Source organism: Lolium rigidum, chromosome 2, assembly GCF_022539505.1.
Source record: "Lolium rigidum isolate FL_2022 chromosome 2, APGP_CSIRO_Lrig_0.1, whole genome shotgun sequence".
Classification (NCBI taxonomy): Eukaryota; Viridiplantae; Streptophyta; class Magnoliopsida; order Poales; family Poaceae; genus Lolium; species Lolium rigidum.
The window spans coordinates 256332398-256352544 of record NC_061509.1 but is presented as its reverse complement, the minus strand read 5'-3'; the positions used below and the strand labels follow the sequence as shown (position 1 = coordinate 256352544).

Sequence of the window (20147 nt, the reverse complement as noted above, 5' to 3'; positions counted from 1 at the left end):
TTAGGGAGTGGGCAGCGAGGTGGAGGAGGCCGGATGGTGGCGGCCGGCGACGTGGAGGAGGCGGACAAGCTGTGAGCGGCGGCCGGCGTGGAGGATTCGTCCGGGGGAGCGCGTCGCCGTGGCGCCGGCGGCTGGAGGCGGACGAGCGGCGAGGCGGGAGAGTGCAGGGGTGCGGCGGGAGAGGCCGGCCGCGCGGCGAGGCGGGAGAGTGCAGGGGTGCGGCGGGAGAGGCCGGCCGCGCGGCGGGAGAGGCCTGGGGGCGGCGGGAGACGCCGGCGGCGCGGCGGGAGACGCCGGCGGCGCGGCAGCAGAGGCCGGCTGCGCGGCACGAACCCTAGCGGGAATGTGCGGGTGGAGTAACGGGGGGATTTGGGGATTTTTCTGAAGGGATTTGCTTATATATACCCGGTGGCATTTTGTCCGTAAATACATAGACATCTAGTGGCATGAGTTAGCGGGAGGGTTCAGCAGCTGCGGGAAGTTCCTTCGGAGGTGCTTCCGGGCTTGTAGTGCAAAATAGACAAGCGCTTGTAAAAGCTTGGACCCAAAAGTTAGGTGTTTGTTTGGGCTTGTGCTTATAGGGACCCAAAAGTAGTAGAAGTACAAGCTCTAGCCCAAACAAACAGGCCCTTAACCTGAAATAAATGGGACACTTGGCTACTCTTTGTTCGGGGGCTTATGAAGGTTAATTTAACAAAGAACTCAGATGTGTTCGGTTGGAAACTAAATACTTCGGGTACCTTAACAATTAAATCTATGTACTCAGATTTTATGAATGAACATACGGGTTTTTTAAGGAAACACATTTGGAAACTAAGGGTGCCACCAAGGATAAAGAATTTTATGTGGTTTCTAAGCCATACTCACAAAATACAACCTCGATAAAAAGTTTTGGAATGGCTGTAAGCGTGTGTTCTGTGATTCCGAGGAATTGATCAACCATCTCTTATGTGATTATCCCTTTACTCGTCTTATTTGCAAAGTTATTCACTATACTTTTAATAACCGGCCTACTGCTAATGTGACGAATATGTTTGGAAATTAGCTAAATGGGGTAGAAAAACAAGATAAGACACATATTCACATAGGCATTTGTGCTTTAACCTGGGCTACATCAAACTGTGGGAATGGTATTGTGTTCATTAAAAGTACAAATGCTTAGTTTTTTATATCCTTTCTTCTACCGGAGGAGCAATATTGGCATATGGTTTTTGGATCACCCAGCTAGAGATGGTTGGTCGGGATATCTACAATCTGGATGATTGGCGGCTTTCTAGGAGATTACAAGATGCATAAGCACTTTTTTCCTTTTGTTTTGCTAGTTGATTTTTATGAACATCCTTTATGATCCTTGAGATGTTAACTTCAAATTCCAAATTCTAAACCTTGCAATAAAACGGCTATGTGTGCATCAGTTGATGTATAGGTGGGAGCTATGCTCCCCATCTCGAAAAAAACTCATGTTTTAACCAGATCATCCTAGCACTCTATTATTGTGAGTCAACAACCAAAACACATGTACTCTAGGAGGCACTGTATTTTAATTTTTTTTGAAACGAGGCCAGACTTGCCATTTTAATTAATTAGTGAAAAATAGGTGGCCGGTTTATTAACGGAAAACCGGCCAAAACCGATACAAACACCCTCACCGACCATCATGGAACACGACCATCGCAAGGGCACACATAGCCACCCTGGCAACCTACCGAAGCTCCACAAACACCACCGAAGCGAAGATCGTCGTCAAGATTGCACACCGGCGTCATCGTCATCACTCTACAACGACTCCCACTTCCCGGAAGATGCGACCACCAAAGAAGACCTCGCCGAAGCGGCACCGTAAGACTCAAGCTGGCCAAAGCCAAACAGGTGGCTCCTCGCATAGGGGAAAGCAGCTTCAACTCGGATGACGAGCTCCGGAGTGGGGATGCGTGAGACCCGCGCCGAAAGAGAACTCCACATGTACCGCTCGGTGTTCTTTTGGGAGGCACGGTATTATGGTAAGCTTCCATACACCATATACATACTATGCACATGGCTGAATACCTCGAAAATTGATGATGGACGAAGAGACTAGGTTGGTAATAAGAGCTCTTCGCTGAACCAGTTTGTTGTATAGTACTAAAATATAAGCTGAATAACATAAATATGTGTGAATAATCTCAGTAAACACTGAGGAGACTGGGACCCAAATAAGATTACAGTCCACACCAAAAAAAAAGATTAGAGTCCGGGTAAAAAATGATTACAGTTGGCAGGCATATAAATGAAACAGTTGTATTAGTTCGTACACTTAGGCCTTGTTTATTTCTCTCGTCTTTTTCTTTTTAATGGGTATGAGGATGGGAGGGGATTTGGTGTTCTTTCAAATACCCTTTTCCAAAAATACACTAGTATGATGAAGAGTTTTCAATTTAGGCAAAAAATGTGGGAATAAGAGGGGATGGGAGGAGATATCTCGAAATTATTTCGTTCAAAATCGGAGAAGTAAACTGATCGGTTGAGATTTTTCTGGATATGAAATAATCCCCTCCCATCCTCATAAATACACTAGAAGTAAACAAGCAATTCGTTATATCATGTAAACCACATATTAGTGGAATAATTGTTGGTCACTTAACCATTACAAGTCATCTGTGACCACCCATCTAATCGGACAGCGAGGAGTTTGTCGCTTCAATTTGACCATGCACATCTTTGTGCCTAAAGTCTAAGAGAATCTCCAGTCGCGTCCCCCAAACCGTCCCCCAAAGGGATTTGGGGGCGCCGGACAAAAAAATATTCCTAGCCGCGTCCCCCAAAGCCGCTTTTTGTCTGGCGCGGTCCGATACGGTGTCCGGCGCCCCGAGCCCGTCCCCGCCCCACAAGGGACGCACCGGGGACGCTGAACACACTGAAAAGCGAGGCGGGGAGTGGTGAGGCCGACCCGTCAGCGGCACGTACATTGAAATTTAACCTAACCGTCGCCTACCTCGCGACGGTGCAGTTCCCGCAGAGGCGCAGCGAAGCGCCTCGTCGCGCCTAGCTCTGCAAGTCGGTGTTAATGAGCGCCACCGCTCCCCCGCCTCCCTCGGACCTATAAAAAGGGCCGCCTCTCATCGTCCCTCTCACACACAAACCCTAGCGCCTCTCTCCCCAACCCTAGCCGCCACCATCTGAAGAGTCGACGCCATGGCTGGTAGAGGCGGAGGCCGAGCTCGCGGCCGTGGCCGTGGTCATGGTCGTGGCCGCGGCAGAGCTACACGCTCGCCATCGCCTGCGACACCATCGTCGTCCTCATCGTTGGACATGCAGGACGAGGAGGGGCCCGTGCTATTCGAGTTCATCGTCGTCCTCAAGGGCGACCCGCACGGCATCCAGAGGTTGCCGGACTCCTTCGCCGACTACGTCGCCGGCGACGAGCGCCCGCGCTCGCTGCATCTGCGGGAGGATGGTTGCGGCTGCTGCCGGTGGATCGTCGACGTGATCTACGACGCGCGCGGCAAGATGTACCTCCACATCGGCTGGGAAGAAGTTCACGCGCTACCACCGCCTCGAAGCCGGCTTCGTCCTCCTGTTCTCCTACTTTGGCGACAGGGACATGGGCGTCAAGGTGTTCGACGAGACGTGTTGCCGCCGGAACTACCACGGCGACAGCGCTGAGGAGGACGACGACTGAAGAATGTTGCTTCTTCGCAGCGAATATGTGCACGGAGATTTCTGGTTGTTCTTCCTCGGAAGAACCAACAGGGGCACCTTCACCAGCTGGATTTTCCAGTTTGGGTGACTGGGTGTGCCCTCGAGTGTTCTTTCTTGGCAGCGAACATACGAAACCTTTGATACACGCCTAGTTAGGTTTAGTTCTTTTGCAATATTTTATATTTGTGTCAACCATAGTTTAAACTATGTATTAGTTTGTGGAAAACCATGTTCCAAATTATGTCTTCGTGTAAACCACGTTCTCAATTATGTATGTTTCTTCTCTTTATTGAAATAAAAATGCAAAAAACAAAAAAAAAGTATTTTAATGTTTGGGGCGGCGTTTGGGGGACGCGGGCTGGGGAGCGACGTCCCCCAAACACGGTACGAACAAAACACGTTCTCAAACGCTCAATCCGGCGCCGTTTAGGGGACGGTTTGAGGGATGCGAGTGAAGATGCTCTGAAGAACATATCATGGAACAAAGACATTAGTACAAGTTTGAGTGCAAAAGGTGACTCTTCCTTTCCACGTGCCTCCCATGCCTAGAGGGTCGAAACGGTCCCCCCTATGGAGAAACAAGATAACATCCATGAGGCCCCGATCTCCTATGTACATTGTTCTTCCGTTTGCTAACAGAGGATTAGACCATGGAGAAGCAGCACCAGGCATGAATGGATATGAAGATGACTAGGGGAGGGGATGGAGACTAATTGGTAAATCAAGGAGCAAGGTAACACAGGAGCTAGGAAAATCACTAGCTGGTGCGCGATGCAAGGAAAACGAAAGAAGAAGTTGCTGCTTCAAGCATCAAAATGCAGTTCACATGAGCACGCATATATGTTCAGTTCTTGCGTGTGCAAGTAGTACTAGTCCATCTATGCCGGTCTTATGAGTCATCACTCAGCTAACATCAACAAATTTGCCACATTTAACTACGTCTTCTGCTGTGTTGAACGAGGACAAATCCATTACTCCTTGCTACACGGGTGATGCTCAATTACTTTTGTTACCAAAGCTGGACAAAGAGACTAGGCTGGGCGCTTCCCTGTGCTGGTTTGTTGTATAGTACCATTATTATTTAGACAGAAGTCACAGAATCAACATCAATAGTACAAATAATCTCAGTGAACACTTCTTGATTGCTACAACATGCAAGTCTGATAAAATTCCTTTGTAAACTATGCCATGCCCTCCACCTCCAAGCTCATGAGTCTTGTCAAAATTGTTCGTGGCCTTCTCCAATTCCACTAAGGTGATGATCATTCTTTCTGCAACATCTGTCCTTTGCGATACTAGTTGCTGCAACAATTGTCCACGGTTCTGTTTGAAGAACTTTTTCTTCAAATCTTTTGCCTCGATAAATTTCTTAGTCTTACGGACAACCAAGATTGCAGGAAGAACCATGATTAGAATGCCTACTAGACCAAGTCCAACTCCTAGAAGTATGGAACCTGAAAACATATGTACACATCACTTTTGGCAAGCTTGCAGAAAGAGTAAATAGCATATACTTGCAAGAAACATCAACTATTAATTGTAAGCTCTGGAGATCATGTCTAGTCATATTCCTATCTCTACTAAAAATGACATGTTTAGGCACCTGTGACGGGCTTTACGCAGCCATTGGGTATGGTGTGGTTGCCATTGGTTCCTCGTGGGCACCAGCACTCGAATGTACCGAGTAGGTTCCTACACTCGCCGAAGCAACCGTATTCTTCTGGCCGCTCGCACTCGTTGACATCTAGAGGCCGGAAAAACAAGAACAGGATCATTTGGTTACTATATGTTTTTACGTAGTAAGAAAAGGCAGCCATATATGCATCACTTTGATGCGCGCAGAGACCGAGGTACGCCGTCATTTCAGAAAAAATACGTTTTACGTATAAAGAAATAATCATATGTAATCTAGATGTGAGAACCAGTAGTTAATTACCTTGGCAGCCGTCAGTGAGGTAAGGATTGCCGTCGTAGCCATTCCAGCACTTGCATGAATACCCTCTATTCTCTGGTTGCAGTAGCTGCGGTTGCTCTTGCAGATGCGGCCCGCCACTTCCCCGGCGGAACAATTGGGATATGAGTTGACGTCACGGGCTACCTCCCACCGCAGAATAAGGGGCACCTCCAGTGCGGCCCTCGCTGGTGGACGGAGCTTCTGCACAAGCTCGTCGTTGACCCACCGTTGGTCGAACCACCCCTCCTCGGCGACGAACACGTACACGGGCAGCGGCACCAGGTCCTGGGAATGGTTCCCGTTGAACCATCTGAACCGCAGCTCCTTGGGCGAGCTGTCGATGGATATCGGCGCCTGGCAGCAGCCCATGCCGGAGCAGTACTTGTCGTGGCCGCTCGCCACGCCGCCGACGTAGGCCGTCCTGGTGGCGGAGCAGAAGGAGGCGCAGCCGCTAATGATGTTGGTGCTGGTGGTGTTGGTGTCGTCGTCGTTCTGGAGCAGAGTCGCCTGCACGTTGCAGCCCGTGAGGATGAGCTCGTTGATGCTCGACAGCGTGTAGGGCGCTCCGCCGCCTCCGGTGAAGCAGTTGCCGTAGGTGAAGTTCCAGTTCTGAACGGCAGTGTTGCGGGTCAGGGGGCTGATGTCTATCGTGGAGCCGGTGTGGATGACGCGCACGGTGCTATTCCGGAGGGAGATCTCGGCGACCCGAAGCACGGAGTCGTAGCCGAGGAGGAGCCGCGGGGGGTCGCTGGTGTCGTCGCAGGTGAGGTTGAACCCTGGCCAGAAGCACGTGGCCGAACCCATGCCGAACGGGTACGGCACGCTCACGCCGCCGCAGCTGGTCTTGCAGCCCGGCATCCCGATCGCCGCCCTGGGACCTCCGGCGCCGGAAAGCGGCAACATCAGTGCTGCTGCCGTTGCGATGATCGCTACTCCTGAGATGGAAATGCTTGTTTTCGCCATTGATTGCTAGCAGCAGGTACATACACAAGCTTGCATCGCTACGGTTTCCGATCGAAGTAGTTATACGATTTCCATGGTTGATACATGCCAACAATTAAGGATTGACTTGGACGACTTCCGCTTAATTTCTCCGTAAAGTCATCATATAGTAGTACTTTACTAACGAATCTTCTGTGCGTGATTGTGCCGTGGTCCAATAGCTGCCTTCTCTTCTCTTTGTTAGGCTTACATCAATTGTGGAGGTTGTGTGTAAGCGCCAAGTACCGCACCAGTGCTCTCGCGATCACAAATCTTTACTTTTTGAAAGGCAACTCACCATCTCACATCTTCTAACGCGCATCGAAGCGAACTGTTAGACTAGACTTAGTCCAGTACATGGACTCCCGCGATCTTATCCCAAATCTTCTTACACGCATTGGAGCAAACTGTTAGACTAGATTTAGTTTTGGGGCGTGCGGAGCGTCAGTCGCCCGACCCGTACGCGTTAATCGGTTGCTTCAGCCACCGTTCATCCACCATCGTACGTACAGGAATGCATCCACGGTATTGGAGCTTTCTGGGTGGAGCCCACTATGAAGCAGGTCACTGTTCCCCCTGCCGCGCTGCAGGCTTTTCTCCACTGCACGTCATTTCCTGCCCCTGCTGTACCATTGTGTCTGGTGTCGCTATTCACAGGTGGAGGGCTGCACGTTGTGTGCATTACAGCTGGGCATGGGCAGCCCGGCCCAAAAATCCCGGGTCGGACTTGCATGTCGGGCTGGGTTTGGGCTTGATTTTGAAGTCCGAATGTTGGGTCGGGTCGGGCCGGGCTCGGACTTGCAGAAAACGTGATTTAAGCCGTGGCTAAAGCTATGGCCTAGATGGCTGGTACTAGGAAGCCTAGCTTTGTCGTGGGTCCCCAGGTTCTGACTTGGCGTACCGAAGGGGCGAGCGTGCTCATACCTGGGCATGGGAAGCCCGGCCCGAACGGCCCGACCCGACCCGGCCCGAAAATCCCGGGCCGGGCCGGGCTTTTTCTCTCTATCGGGCCGGGCTCGGGCCAACATTCTTCCGCCCGTAACTAAATCGGGCCGGGCTCGGGCCACTGAAAAAAGCAAATTACCACTAGATCGGGCCGGGCCGTCGGGCCAGCCCGAATAAAATCGGGCTTTTTCGGGCCGCGGGCCGGGCTCGGGCCGAAATTTGCTGAAAGTTGGTCGGGCCGGGCCGGGCTCGGGCCAAGGATTTCCCGTCGGGCTTTTTTCGGGCCAGCCCGAAGCCCGGCCCGGCCCGAGAAATGCCCAGGAAGAAGCGTGCTAGATCCGCAGCCAGCGAGTGGCTCCACTAGTGGAAAACAGACCATGTCGCGGGTCGTAAGCCCTTTTATCGCGGGCGGCCAGCCATTTCGACATTTTCACAAATCACAACCTTTTCATTGCATTAGCTAGTAAACATAAAGCAGTGATTGGCACTTTACTTTGTAGGAAAAATATCCATCAATAGTAGAACTAACATAAAACGCCAGCGAGTCAATGAACAATAGTAGAACTAATTAAGATCATAGAAGCATAGAAGAACTGTAAAAACAATTGTTGACTGCATGAAGTACCAACATTAACATTCCATCTGTTTGATGTGATCCACCCATCTGACAGGGTGCCTTTGTGTTTACTAACCAGCATTGCTAATTCTAAAATTACAGAGTCAGGAGAAACTAATGCAAGACAGAACAAACAATTACCAACGACAGCAGCATCAGTAACATCTTGAACATGACGCTTGCCTAACCTGATCTCTTGCCTTTGAGCCTCTACATCTGAGAATACATACAAAACAAAAGTGTGTTCTGAAGAAACTTGCCTGGAAGAAGCAACAATAGACGAATCTGAGAAGGCAACCCAATGAACAACGACAGGTGCATGCCGGCCAAGAGCACAAACCGAAGAATCACTAGTCCGAGTATGCACAGGCAAAGAAGGGTGCAGAGAGCCACAAGCCAGCAGAGGAAATAGAACCACAAACCGAAGAATCACTAATCCGAGAAGGCAACCCAATGAACACGAGAGGCAGCTGGCAGAAAACGAACTCCACTTGTTATGCCAAAGGACGACCACAGCCAACAGCGGCAGCGGGAGCAGCGCCTTGCTGGCGTGGAGGTGGAGAAACCGAAGCCGAAAGTGATCGTCCATTCCAACGACCAGATCCCTGTCGCACACCTCCAGCAGGCCGCATAACAGGCGGAGAATCATCAGCAAGCAAGACGAAACCCCAAACGGCAGATGATGAGAGGCAGCAGCAACAGCTGAATCAGCAACTGGAGCGCCAACAATGGCAGAGGAGCCTCGGTCACGTCGGCGGGAACGCGATGAGCAACAGCCCAACGATCCAGAAGGCAGCTCATCGAGGCAAAACCGGCGATGCGGCGCCGAAGATGGGGGCCAGGGCACGGACGACGGAGCCTGCGGCACGGACGATGAGCATGAAGAGAAGTTAAGTCGTGCATCCCATGGCAACGCGAGAGAAGCAACAATAGAGGAGACGTCGCAGAGGCCGGCCGGCCTCTCCCACGTCCGGGAGCACCATAATTTGACGGTGGCGCAGGAGCCGGACGGCTGCGCCCACGCCCCACGGCTGGGTGCACCATCCCTACTCATACGGAGATCTGCAACAAAATAGATGTACTGAGATCAGTATTAAGGGACGCAAAAACGAAGAAGTAGAAGTAAACGATGAGATCAGGACCTAGCAAGGAAATCGAATCAAGGACGAAGGAGAACGAAAGGATGAAAAGAACGCCGGTCTCTCCGTTGCGAAGCCGTGAACGCAGGAACCGAGGAAGAGAATAGACGAATAGTTGCGTCAAACGGAAACGACCTAGAAATTACGCCCAGAAAGTACCACGGAGGAAAGGAAGGGACACGTAAAAAGATACGTGGCAATAAGATAGCAACAACGATTCCCGAAAGGCATGCACAGCCGGTGAAGGCCGATAAAACCGGAGATCGAAGGTACATATTCCGGAAGAAATAGAAAGCAACCCGCCCTGAAATAGAGAATCCACCGGCTAGCTCCTGGTAAATAGGAATTTGAACTCCCGCACGTTCTCAAACAACAACGCATGAACAGTAACAAAACTTATCGTGGCTAAAGCTGATTGGTTAAAACGGAGATGTGAACAGTACTAAATCGATCTTCTTGAGGCATATGGGGTTATCTCTACTACTTACAAAGACTAAACTGATTCCCTATTCTCCCCGTTCGTCGTCCGTCGCGTCCTTCATCGCTTCGCCCTGCTAGCCCGCACATGGGCCAAGCCCAACGAGCCCAACAAAGCCACCTTATGCTCGATGGTGAACCGAGGGGAACCCTATCGCAATCCTCACCGCCCCCATCCCACTCGTGACTCGCCGCCACGCCCCTCTCCTTGCAGCTCCGACCAGCGCCGCCGAGTGGCACGCGGATGGAAGCAGCGACGACGAACGCACAAATCCGGCTATTAATCCTAGCATTCGCCCAGCCAGATCGACGACCGCGGTGCCTAGGTCGATGGGCGGCAACATCTTCGTCGACCGGTCCTTTGGGGCCTTCTTCTCCTCCGCGTGGCTGCTGCTGGCGCGCATGACAACCATGGTGCCGAAGGATGCGACCTCGCTCGCCTGGCCGGGAAGATGCTGGGTCAACGGGTACCTCTGTGCGTGCATGGCTCCTCATGAGCGCAGCGCCCTGATGTGTCTGCAAAACTGCAGAAGTGCCTATGGCATCAGATCCCTTCAGGCTCCATCTTCCTATTAGAGCAGAAAACATGTACCAACAACACCGCTTGCTTTTTTGCAGCAAGCTATTGTGAATGCATCCTTTACTCTTTATCATGCATCGTGCTCTTTCCACTTTGATTTTATGTTTTCTTCGTCTTAGAAAAGATTTGGAGGTCAAAAGCATAATGCTGACATGGCCAGTGGAATAATAGGAGTTGCAGATATTACAGACCTTATTGTATGCTCAGAATATCTTTGCGGATATTGTTAATGATTGGTTTGTCTGGTCATTTTCTGGATGAAAATATGGGAAATGCATAATTAATCTTACAAGTGGTTTAGCTTCTTGGCTCATGGACTGATACATCCCAAACGTATCTATAATTTCTTATGTTCCATGCTACTTTTATGATGATACTCACATGTTTTATACACATTTTATGTCATATTTATGCATTTTCCGGCACTAACCTATTGACGAGATGCCGAAGAGCCAGTTGTTGTTTTCTGCTGTTTTTGGTTTCAGAAATCCTAGTAAGGAAATATTCTCGGAATTGGACGAAATCAACGCCCAGGGTCCTATTTTTGCACGAAGCTTCCAGAAGACCGAAGGAGTCACGAAGTGGGGCCACGGGGCGCCGCCACAGTAGGGCGGCGCGACCAGCATAGGGCCCGCGTGGCCCTGCTGTGTGGGGCCCCCGTGACGCCCTTTGACCTGCCCTTCCGCCTACTTAAAGCCTCCGTCGCGAAACCCCCGCATGCGAGAGCCACGATACGGAAAACCTTCCAGAGACGCCGCCGCCAATCCCATCTCGGGGATTCAGGAGATTGCCTCCGGCACCCTGCCGGAGAGGGGAATCATCTCCCGGAGGTCTCTTCATCGCCATGATCGCCTCCGGATCGATGTGTGAGTAGTTCACCCCTGGACTATGGGTCCATAGTAGTAGCTAGATGGTTGTCTTCTCCCCGTTGTGCTATCATGTTAGATCTTGTGAGATGCCTATCATGATCAAGATCATCTATTTGTAATCCTTCATGTTGTGTTTGTTGGGATCCGATGAATATTGAATACTATGTCAAGTTGATTATCAATCTATCATATATGTTATTTATGTTCTTGCATGCTCTCCGTTGCTAGTAGAGGCTCTGGCCAAGTTGATACTTGTGACTCCAAGAGGGAGTATTTATGCTCGATAGTGGATTCATGCCTCCATTAAATCTTTGACAGTGACAGAAAGTTCTAAGGTTGTGGATGTGCTGTTGCCACTAGGGATAAAACATCGATGCTTTGTCTAAGGATATTTGTGTTGATTACATTACGCGGGAAATGCACTTTGGCTCATAGGAGCATATGCTCCCATTATGTGAATCCACATTTCAAAGTGTCAAAAAATTCTAAACTAAATTTTTACATGTACATCTAAACATTTTATGTTGGTACACAAGTTTTCAAAAAAACTAAAAATAATTGTGGCTCCTGTAAAAAAGACAAGTTTTGATGCTATAACACGACTACGTACAGGATATTTTTTTGTCTTTTTTGTACACGCCATATAAAATGTTGTTTCTCCACGAAAATTTGTGCACTAACATAGAATGTCAAGATGTACACCAACAAATTTATGTCAGAATTTTTTAATATTTTTAAAATTGTTTTTTAATTATTTTATATAATGAGAGCATTTGCTCCTATGAGCCAAATTGCCACCTCCACATTACGCACCATACTTAATGCAATTGTCTGTTGTTTACAACTTAATACTGGAGGGGGTTCGGATGATAACCTGAAGGTGGACTTTTTAGGCATAAATGCATGCTGGATAGCGGTCTATGTACTTTGTCGTAATGCCCTGATTAAATCTCATAGTACTCATCATGATATATGTATGTGCATTGTTATGCCTTCTTTATTTGTCAATTGCCCAACTGTAATTTGTTCACCCAACATCTTCTATCTTATGGGAGAGACACCGCTAGTGAACTGTGGACCCCGGTCCTATTCTTTACATCTGAAATACAATCTATCGCAATTGTTTTTTACTGTTCTTCGCAAACAATCATCATCATCCACACTATACATCTAATCCTTTGTTTACAGCAAGCCGGTGAGATTGACAACCTCGCTGTTACGTTGGGGCAAAGTTCCGTGATTGTGTTGTGCGAGTTCCACGTTGGCGCCGGAATCCCCGGTGTTGCGCCGCACTACACTCCTCCGCCATCAACCTTCAACGTGCTTCTTGGCTCCTACTGGTTCGATAACCTTGGTTTCTTTCTGAGGGAAAACTTGCTGCTGTGCGCATCACACCTTCCTCTTGGGGTTCCCAACGGACGTGTCAACTACACGCCATCAAGCATTTTTTCTGGCGCTGTTGCCGGGGAGATCAAGACACGCTGCAAGGGGAGTCTCCACGTCCAATCTCTTTACTTTGTTTTTGTATTGCTTTGTTTTACTTTATTTACTACTTTGTTTGCTGCACTAAAACAAAACACAAAAAAAATTAGTTGCTACTTTACTTTATTTACTGCTTTGTTCGCTGCATTATATCAAAACACAAAAAATTTAGTTGCTAGTTTTACTTTATTCACTATCTTGTTCTCTATATCAAAGACACAAAAAAATTAGTTACTTGCATTTACTTTATCTAGTTTGCTTTACTTACTACTGCTAAAATGGGTACTGTTGAGAATACTAAGTTGTGTGATTTCACTAGCACAAATAATAATGATTTCCTATGCACACCTATTGCTCCACCTGCTACTACAGCAGAATTCTTTGAAATTAAACCTGCTTTACTCGAATCTTGTTATGAGAGAGCAATTTTCCGGTGTTAGTTCGATGATGCTGCTGCCCATCTTAATAATTTTGTTGAACTATGTGAAATGCAAAAGTATAAGGATGTAGATGGTGACATTATAAAATTGAAATTGTTTCCTTTCTCCCTAAGAGGAAGAGCTAAAGATTGGTTGCTATCTCTGCCTAGAAATAGTATTGATTCTTGGACTAAATGTAAAGATGCTTTTATTGGTAGATATTATCCTCCCGCTAAAATTATATCTTTGAGAAGTAGCATAATGAATTTCAAGCAATTAGATAATGAACATGTTGCTCAAGCATGGGAGAGAATGAAATCTTTGGTAAAGAATTGCCCAACCCATGGACTAACTACTTGGATGATCATCCAAAACTTTTATGCAGGATTGAATTTTTCTTCGCGGAACCTATTGGATTCAGCTGCTGGAGGTACCTTTATGTCCATCACTTTGGGGGCGGCAACGAAGCTTCTTGATGATATGATGACCAATTACTCTGAATGGCACGCGGAAAGAGCTCCACAAGGTAAGAAGGTAAATTCTGTTGAAGAAACCTCCTCCTTGAGTGATAAGATTGATGCTATTATGTCTATGCTTGTGAATGGTAGATCTAATGTTGATCCTAATAATGTTCCTTTATCTTCATTGGTTGCCCAAGAAGAACATGTTGATGTGAATTTCATTAAAAGTAATAATTTCAACAACAATGCTTATAGGAACAATTACGGTAACAACTATAGGCCATATCCTTCTGCTAATGGTAATAGTTATGGTAATTCTTATGGGAATTCTTACGACAATAATAGGAGTGTACCCCCTGGTCTTGAAGCCATGCTTAAAGAATTTATTAGTACACAAACAGCTTTTAACAAATCTGTTGAGGAAAAGCTTGATAAAATTAATATTCTTGCTTCTAAGGTTGATAGACTTGCCTCTGATGTTGATCTTTTAAAATTGAAAGTTATGCCTAATAAGGATATTGAAAATAAAATTGTTACTACAGCAAATGCCATCCAAGTTAGAATTAATGAGAATATAAGATTGATGGCTGAATTGCATGCTAGGTGGGAAAGAGAAGAAAATGAAAAACTTGTTAAAGATAATAATGTAGCTAAAGTTTGGACTATTACCACCACTAGTAATGTTAAGGATTCACATGTTGCTACACCTCTTACTATCAATGGTAAAATAATTGGTGTTGGCAATGTTCCTACTCCTAGTGTAAAGCGTGCAAAATTACCTGAAATTGCTAAAACTGCTGAAATTGATAAAACTGCTGAAGTTTTTCAAAATATTGGGGACAATGATCCCATTGCTGTAGATCATAATGGTTTAGACTTTGATGATTGCCACATCTCTGAAGTCATAAAGTTCTTACAAAAGCTTGCTAAAAGTCCCAATGCTAGTGCTATAAATTTGGCCTTTACAAAACATATTACGAATGCTCTTATAAAAGCTAGAGAAGAGAAACTAAAACTTGAAACTTCTATTCCTAGAAAGTTAGAAGATGGTTGGGAGCCTATCATTAAGATGAGGGTCAATGATTTTGATTGTAATGCTTTATGTGATCTTGGTGCAAGTATTTCTGTTATGCCTAAGAAAATTTATGATATGCTTGACTTGCCACCATTGAAGAATTGTTATTTGGATGTTAATCTTGTTGATAATGCTATAAAGAAACCTTTGGGGAGGATTGATAATGTTCGTATTATGGTTAACAATAACCTTGTCCCGTTGATTTTGTTGTCTTGGATATTGAATGCAATGCATCTTGCCCCATTATATTGGGAAGACCTTTTCTTCGAACCTGTTGGTGCCACCATTGATATGAAGAAAGGTAATATTAAATATCAATTTCCTCTCAAGAAAGGTATGGAACACTTCCCTAGAAAGAGAATGAAGTTACCTTATGATTCTATTATTAGAACAACTTATGATGTTGATGCTTCGTCTCTTGATGTTACTTGATACACACTTTCTGCGCCTAGCTGAAAGGCGTTAAAGAAAAGCGCTTATGGAAGACAACCCATTATTTTACTTATGCACTTTATTTTATATTTGAGTCTTGAAAGTTGTTTACTACTGTAGCAACCTCTCCTTATCTTTATTTTATTGCATTGTTGTGCCAAGTAAAGTCTTTGATAGTAAAGTCAATACTAGATTTGGATTACTGCGCAGAAACAGATTTCTTGCTGTCACGAATTTCGACCTGCCTCTCTGTAGGTAGCTCATAAAAATATGCCAATTTACGTGCGTGATCCTCAGATGTGTACGCAACTTTCATTCAATTTGGGCATTTTCATTTGAGCAAGTTTGGTGCCTCAATAAAATCCGTCTTTACGGACTGTTCTGTTTTGACAGATTCTGCCTTTTATTTCGCATTGCCTCTTTTGCTATGTTGGATGAATTTCTTTGTTCCATTAATGTTCAGTAGCTTTGTGCAATGTCCGAAGTGTTAAGAATGATTATGTCACCTCTGAACATGTGAATTTTTATTATGCACTAACCCTCTAATGAGTTGTTTCGAGTTTGGTGTGGAGGAAGTTTTCAAGGGTCAAGAGAGGAGGATGATACAATATGATCAAGAAGAGTGAAAAGTCAAAGCTTGGGGATGCCCCCGTGGTTCATCCCTGCATATTTTAAGAAGACTCAAGCGTCTAAGATTGGGGATGCCCAAGGCATCCCTTCTTCATCGACAACTTATCAGGTTCCTCTAGTGAAACTATATTTTTATTCCGTCACATCTTATGTGCTTTACTTGGAGCGTCTGTTTGCTTTTGTTTTTATTTTTGTTTTTGTTTGAATAAGATCGGATCCTAGCATTCTTTGTGTGGGAGAGAGACACGCTCCGTTGTTTCGTATGAACACATATGTTCTTAGCTTTATCTTTAATGTTCATTGCGAAAGTTGAACTACTTCATTCATTGTTATATGGTTGGAAACGGAAAATGCCGCATGTGGTAAATGGTCTAATGTCTTGAATAATGTGATACTTGGCAATTGTTGTGCTCATATAGATCTTGTTTAAGCTCTTGCATCATGTACCTTGTATGTAAGGGTATTTTACCCTTATCCATTATTTTGGTAACAATGACACCGTGCTAGAGTATTTGGCCTAATATGTTTATAAGGATAATCTCAGGTATTAGGCAATGAGGCATAAATGGTGTATCAAAGGAACAAGAAGCCTAAAGGAGACCCCCCCTTCAACAACAATCAAAAAGGGGTCTACGAGCAGAAATCCGGTCCGCAGCCCGGTCCAACCGGGTCAAGCAACCGGCCTGTCCGGCGCACGGCTCGGTCAACCGGTCGCCAACCGGGAAAGTCCGGCGCACGACCCGGCCGACCGGCCGCCAACCGGGTTCTTCACCAGAACACAAGAAATCCGGTTGCCGACCGGTCAACCGGCCTACGTGACCGGTGGGTCCGGCGCACGGCCCGGCCGACCGGTCGCCAACCGGCCGCCAACCGGAGGAGCTCCAGGACCAGCAAAGGGCGTCCGGTCACCGAGTCCGGTCCGACCGGCCTCACCACCGGGCTGTCCGGTCCGTGGCCCGGTCAACCGGGTTTCTCGAGGAAAAAGCCGAGGTGGCAAGTGACCAACGGCCATATTTCGAAGAACACTATAAATAGGCCTTCTCCTACCTCCGAACAGGTTAGGCACTACACTACAAGCTGTTCTTGAGCTCTCTCTCTCTTACTCCATTGCTAGAAACACCAAAAGCCTCAGATCTCCCTCCTCCTCCACCCAAAATCAAATCCCTCCGGGGAATCGTTAGAGGAGGACCCGATCTACCGTTCTACCAAGCCAAATCTCATTCCCCCTTGTATTCATTGAGAAGCTTGCTTCCTAGGGTTCCTTGGAAACCCTAGGTAGGCAAGAGGAGTCCGGAAGCATCCGGGCTGTGGATTTGCTCCGGGCAAGATTGTGAAGGTTTGGAGGCTACCTCAAAGTCTACCACAAGTGAGCGAGCTATTCCTTCGTGGGATAGGCTCCGGAGAATAGGGTGAGCCTTCGTGGCGCGGGGAATCCTTCGTGGGACCTCCACTCCTCCAAACGTGACGTACCTTGTTGCAAAGCAAGGGAACACGGGAATACATCCTCGTCTCCGCGTGCTATCGGTTATCTCTAACCGAACTCCTTACTTGTGATTTAATCGCTCGTGAGAGCCTTCGTGCTCGAGTTAGTTGTATCCTCATATAGGTTGCTTCACCTAGTTTGCATTAGGCTCACCTTTATATTCCGCAAAGCCTAATATTGCAAAGAAAAAATTAAAATCTGTAGAAACCTATTCACCCCCCCTCTAGGTTTACCATCTCTATACTTTCAATTGGTATCAGAGCCTGGACTCTTATTAAGGGCTTCACCGCCTTAAGAGTGAGATGGAAAAACTATTCGAGGGTCTAGATGAAGACTCTAACCTTTCGGTTAGAGAAATGAAATCTAGATTCTTGGCATATGATGCCGAGAAGAAGAAAAAGGAGGATGACTTACAAAGCCAAATGGCACAGATGACTGCCATGCTTAAGAACTTGACTAGTGGGAATCCTAGTGGGGCTTCGGCCTCTCTAGAGAGTTTCCATCAAGTCAACCATGACTATCCCAAAAACACTTCACCCATGCCTCATATAAACCATAGTGGGACCGTTCCCCATTTTGATGGAACTCACTTTCCTTTTTGGAAATCTGCTATGGAATCTCATATTCGCAGCTGGAGTGTGGAGCTATGGGAGATCATTGTTCATGGACATCGGGAGCCACAAGATCCTATTCGGTTGACATCAACCGAGTTCTACAACCGTCAACTCAATGCCTCCGCATGTGGCAAGATTAGAAGTGGCATCAACCGCAAGCTCCTTGATCAAGTTGATGACATTGTCTCCGCTAAAGAGTTGTGGGATCGAATCATAGTACTCCAAGAGGGAACCGATTTGATCCAATCAGCTCTCTATGAGACCGCGAAGCAAGAGGCCCACCAGTTCATGATTCGAGATGGAGAATCCGTGGCCGATGCCTATGCTAGGCTTGGTGCCCTTAGAGTAAGGGTCAAAGGACTTGGTGCTGAGAAGTACAACGACGGTTTCGAGATGAATGAAGCATTCATCAAATCCAAGGTCATTGCCATGATTGCCGTCAATCAAGAAGACACCAACCTTGCACTCAACTTGCAAATCATGACCAAGAGTGCCGACCTCAACTCCGATGATCTAGTTTCTTATGTGGCCGCCAATGAAAACATGGCCAAAGCAGGGAAGAGGCTCAAGGCAATGAACCGTGTTGATGAAGCCTCACACAACCATGAAGCGTCACACAACCTTGTTCTCAAAGCTAGAGCCGACCATGGAAGCAAAGGAGACTATGAAATTGAAGAAGATGAAGAGATGACTTCAACTAGCGACATGGCTACCGACTTTGCTTTCTTTGCCAAGAAGTACAAGGCAAAGTTCCCAATGCTTCTCAATGACAAGAAGAAGAAGAGAACTTGCTACAATTGTGATGAAGATAGCCACTTTGCAAATGAGTGCCCTAATGAGAAAAGGGTAGACAAGCCAAAGTTCATCAAAGGGGTCAAGCCAAGATTGAAGCCAAACCCAATCAACGAACGATACAAGAAGAACAAGGGAAGAGCTTTTGTTGGGGCCGAGTACTTGTCCGATGAAGAAGAAGATGAGGAGAAGGAGGCCGGAGTGGCCGGTTTGGCTTTCTCTAAGCCCGGGTCACTCTTCACATATGACTACTCCAAGGATTACTCCACGGAGAATGATGTTGGCTCTTCCTTCATGGCAAGGACAACTCAAGATGAAGACTCCGATGACTCCGATGACTCTCCCTCCTCTACAATTGTTGGTTCTTGTCTTATGGCAAGGGAAACCAAGGTAATGGAACCTCCACCTTCTCTATCTAGTGTTCTTGATGATGAAAATGAAAATCAAGAAGAATTAATTGTGCTTAAGGAACTCTATGATGTTAGATGCACCCTTCGTGGTGAAGCTCTTGTCAAGTTTGATTTCTTGATGGACTCACTCAAGTAAAAGGATGAGTCCATTGAGGAATTAGAATATCATTTGAATGAGAAGGAACGGAGATTCAATCTCCTAAGACAAGAGCTAAAAACCGAAAGGTGCATATCTCAAGGCCTTAAGCAACAAATTGAAACTTATGAACTTGATAAAGTTAAGGACCTAGAAACTATTGATAGGGCTCAATCTTTGACTCAAGTGCTTCATGCCTCAAAGGAGGAACTTGAAGTTGCTCATGCTTCTCTCACTAGGGATCTTGACCATCTTGAAAGAGCTAACAAGCTTGTTAAGGATGAGTTCAAGAAACTTGGAGAGAACCATGACCTACTCCAAGAAACCTACACAAAGGCACTTGAATCAATGAAGGATCCCATTGTTGTTGAAAAGGATGCTAGTTCCCCTACTTCCTTTACTAGTGAGCATGCTAAGCTTGTTGAGGAACATGTTCGTTTACAAGAGGAACTTTCTTTGCATGTTGAGACCAATGCATATCTAGAATCCTTGGTGACTAAATATGGTCTCGACTATCACCCTAATGAATCCTCTTGTAAGCAAGCATCTATTCTTGAGGAAAATGTTAGGTTAACAAAGGAACTTGCAAAGTTCACCACCGCCAAGAACAAGATGGGATTGGATGACCTCTTGGGTAAGCAAAGGTCAAACAATCAAAAGTTTGGACTTGGATATTGATGACCCACAAGTATAGGGGGTGTATCGTAGTACTTTCGATAAATAAGAGTGTCGAACCCAACGAGGAGCAGAAGGTGTTGACAAGCAGTTTCGATGAAGGATTCACTGTAAATGCTCACAGACAAGTATTCGGGGGTTTTGATGTAACGAGATGAATAAAGTACAAGTAAGTAAAATGCGAGAGAAATAATTGCGGCGAGTGGCCCAATCCTTTTTAGCACAAAGGACAAGCCGGTTTGTTTACTTATAATGACCAAACGTTCTTGAGGACACACGGGAATTTAGTCTAGTGCTTT

General features: G+C 46.6%; 1 long non-coding RNA gene across 1 annotated transcript; it reads right to left on the bottom strand.

Moving 5' to 3' along the window:
- Positions 1 to 4845: 4845 nt before the first annotated feature.
- Positions 4846 to 5893, bottom strand: LOC124688613. Its single transcript, XR_006998581.1, has 3 exons — positions 5615 to 5893; positions 5282 to 5422; positions 4846 to 5132 (listed from the first exon to the last, which is right to left on the bottom strand). It is a non-coding gene; the product is annotated as an uncharacterized LOC124688613 (long non-coding RNA).
- Positions 5894 to 20147: the final 14254 nt, after the last annotated feature.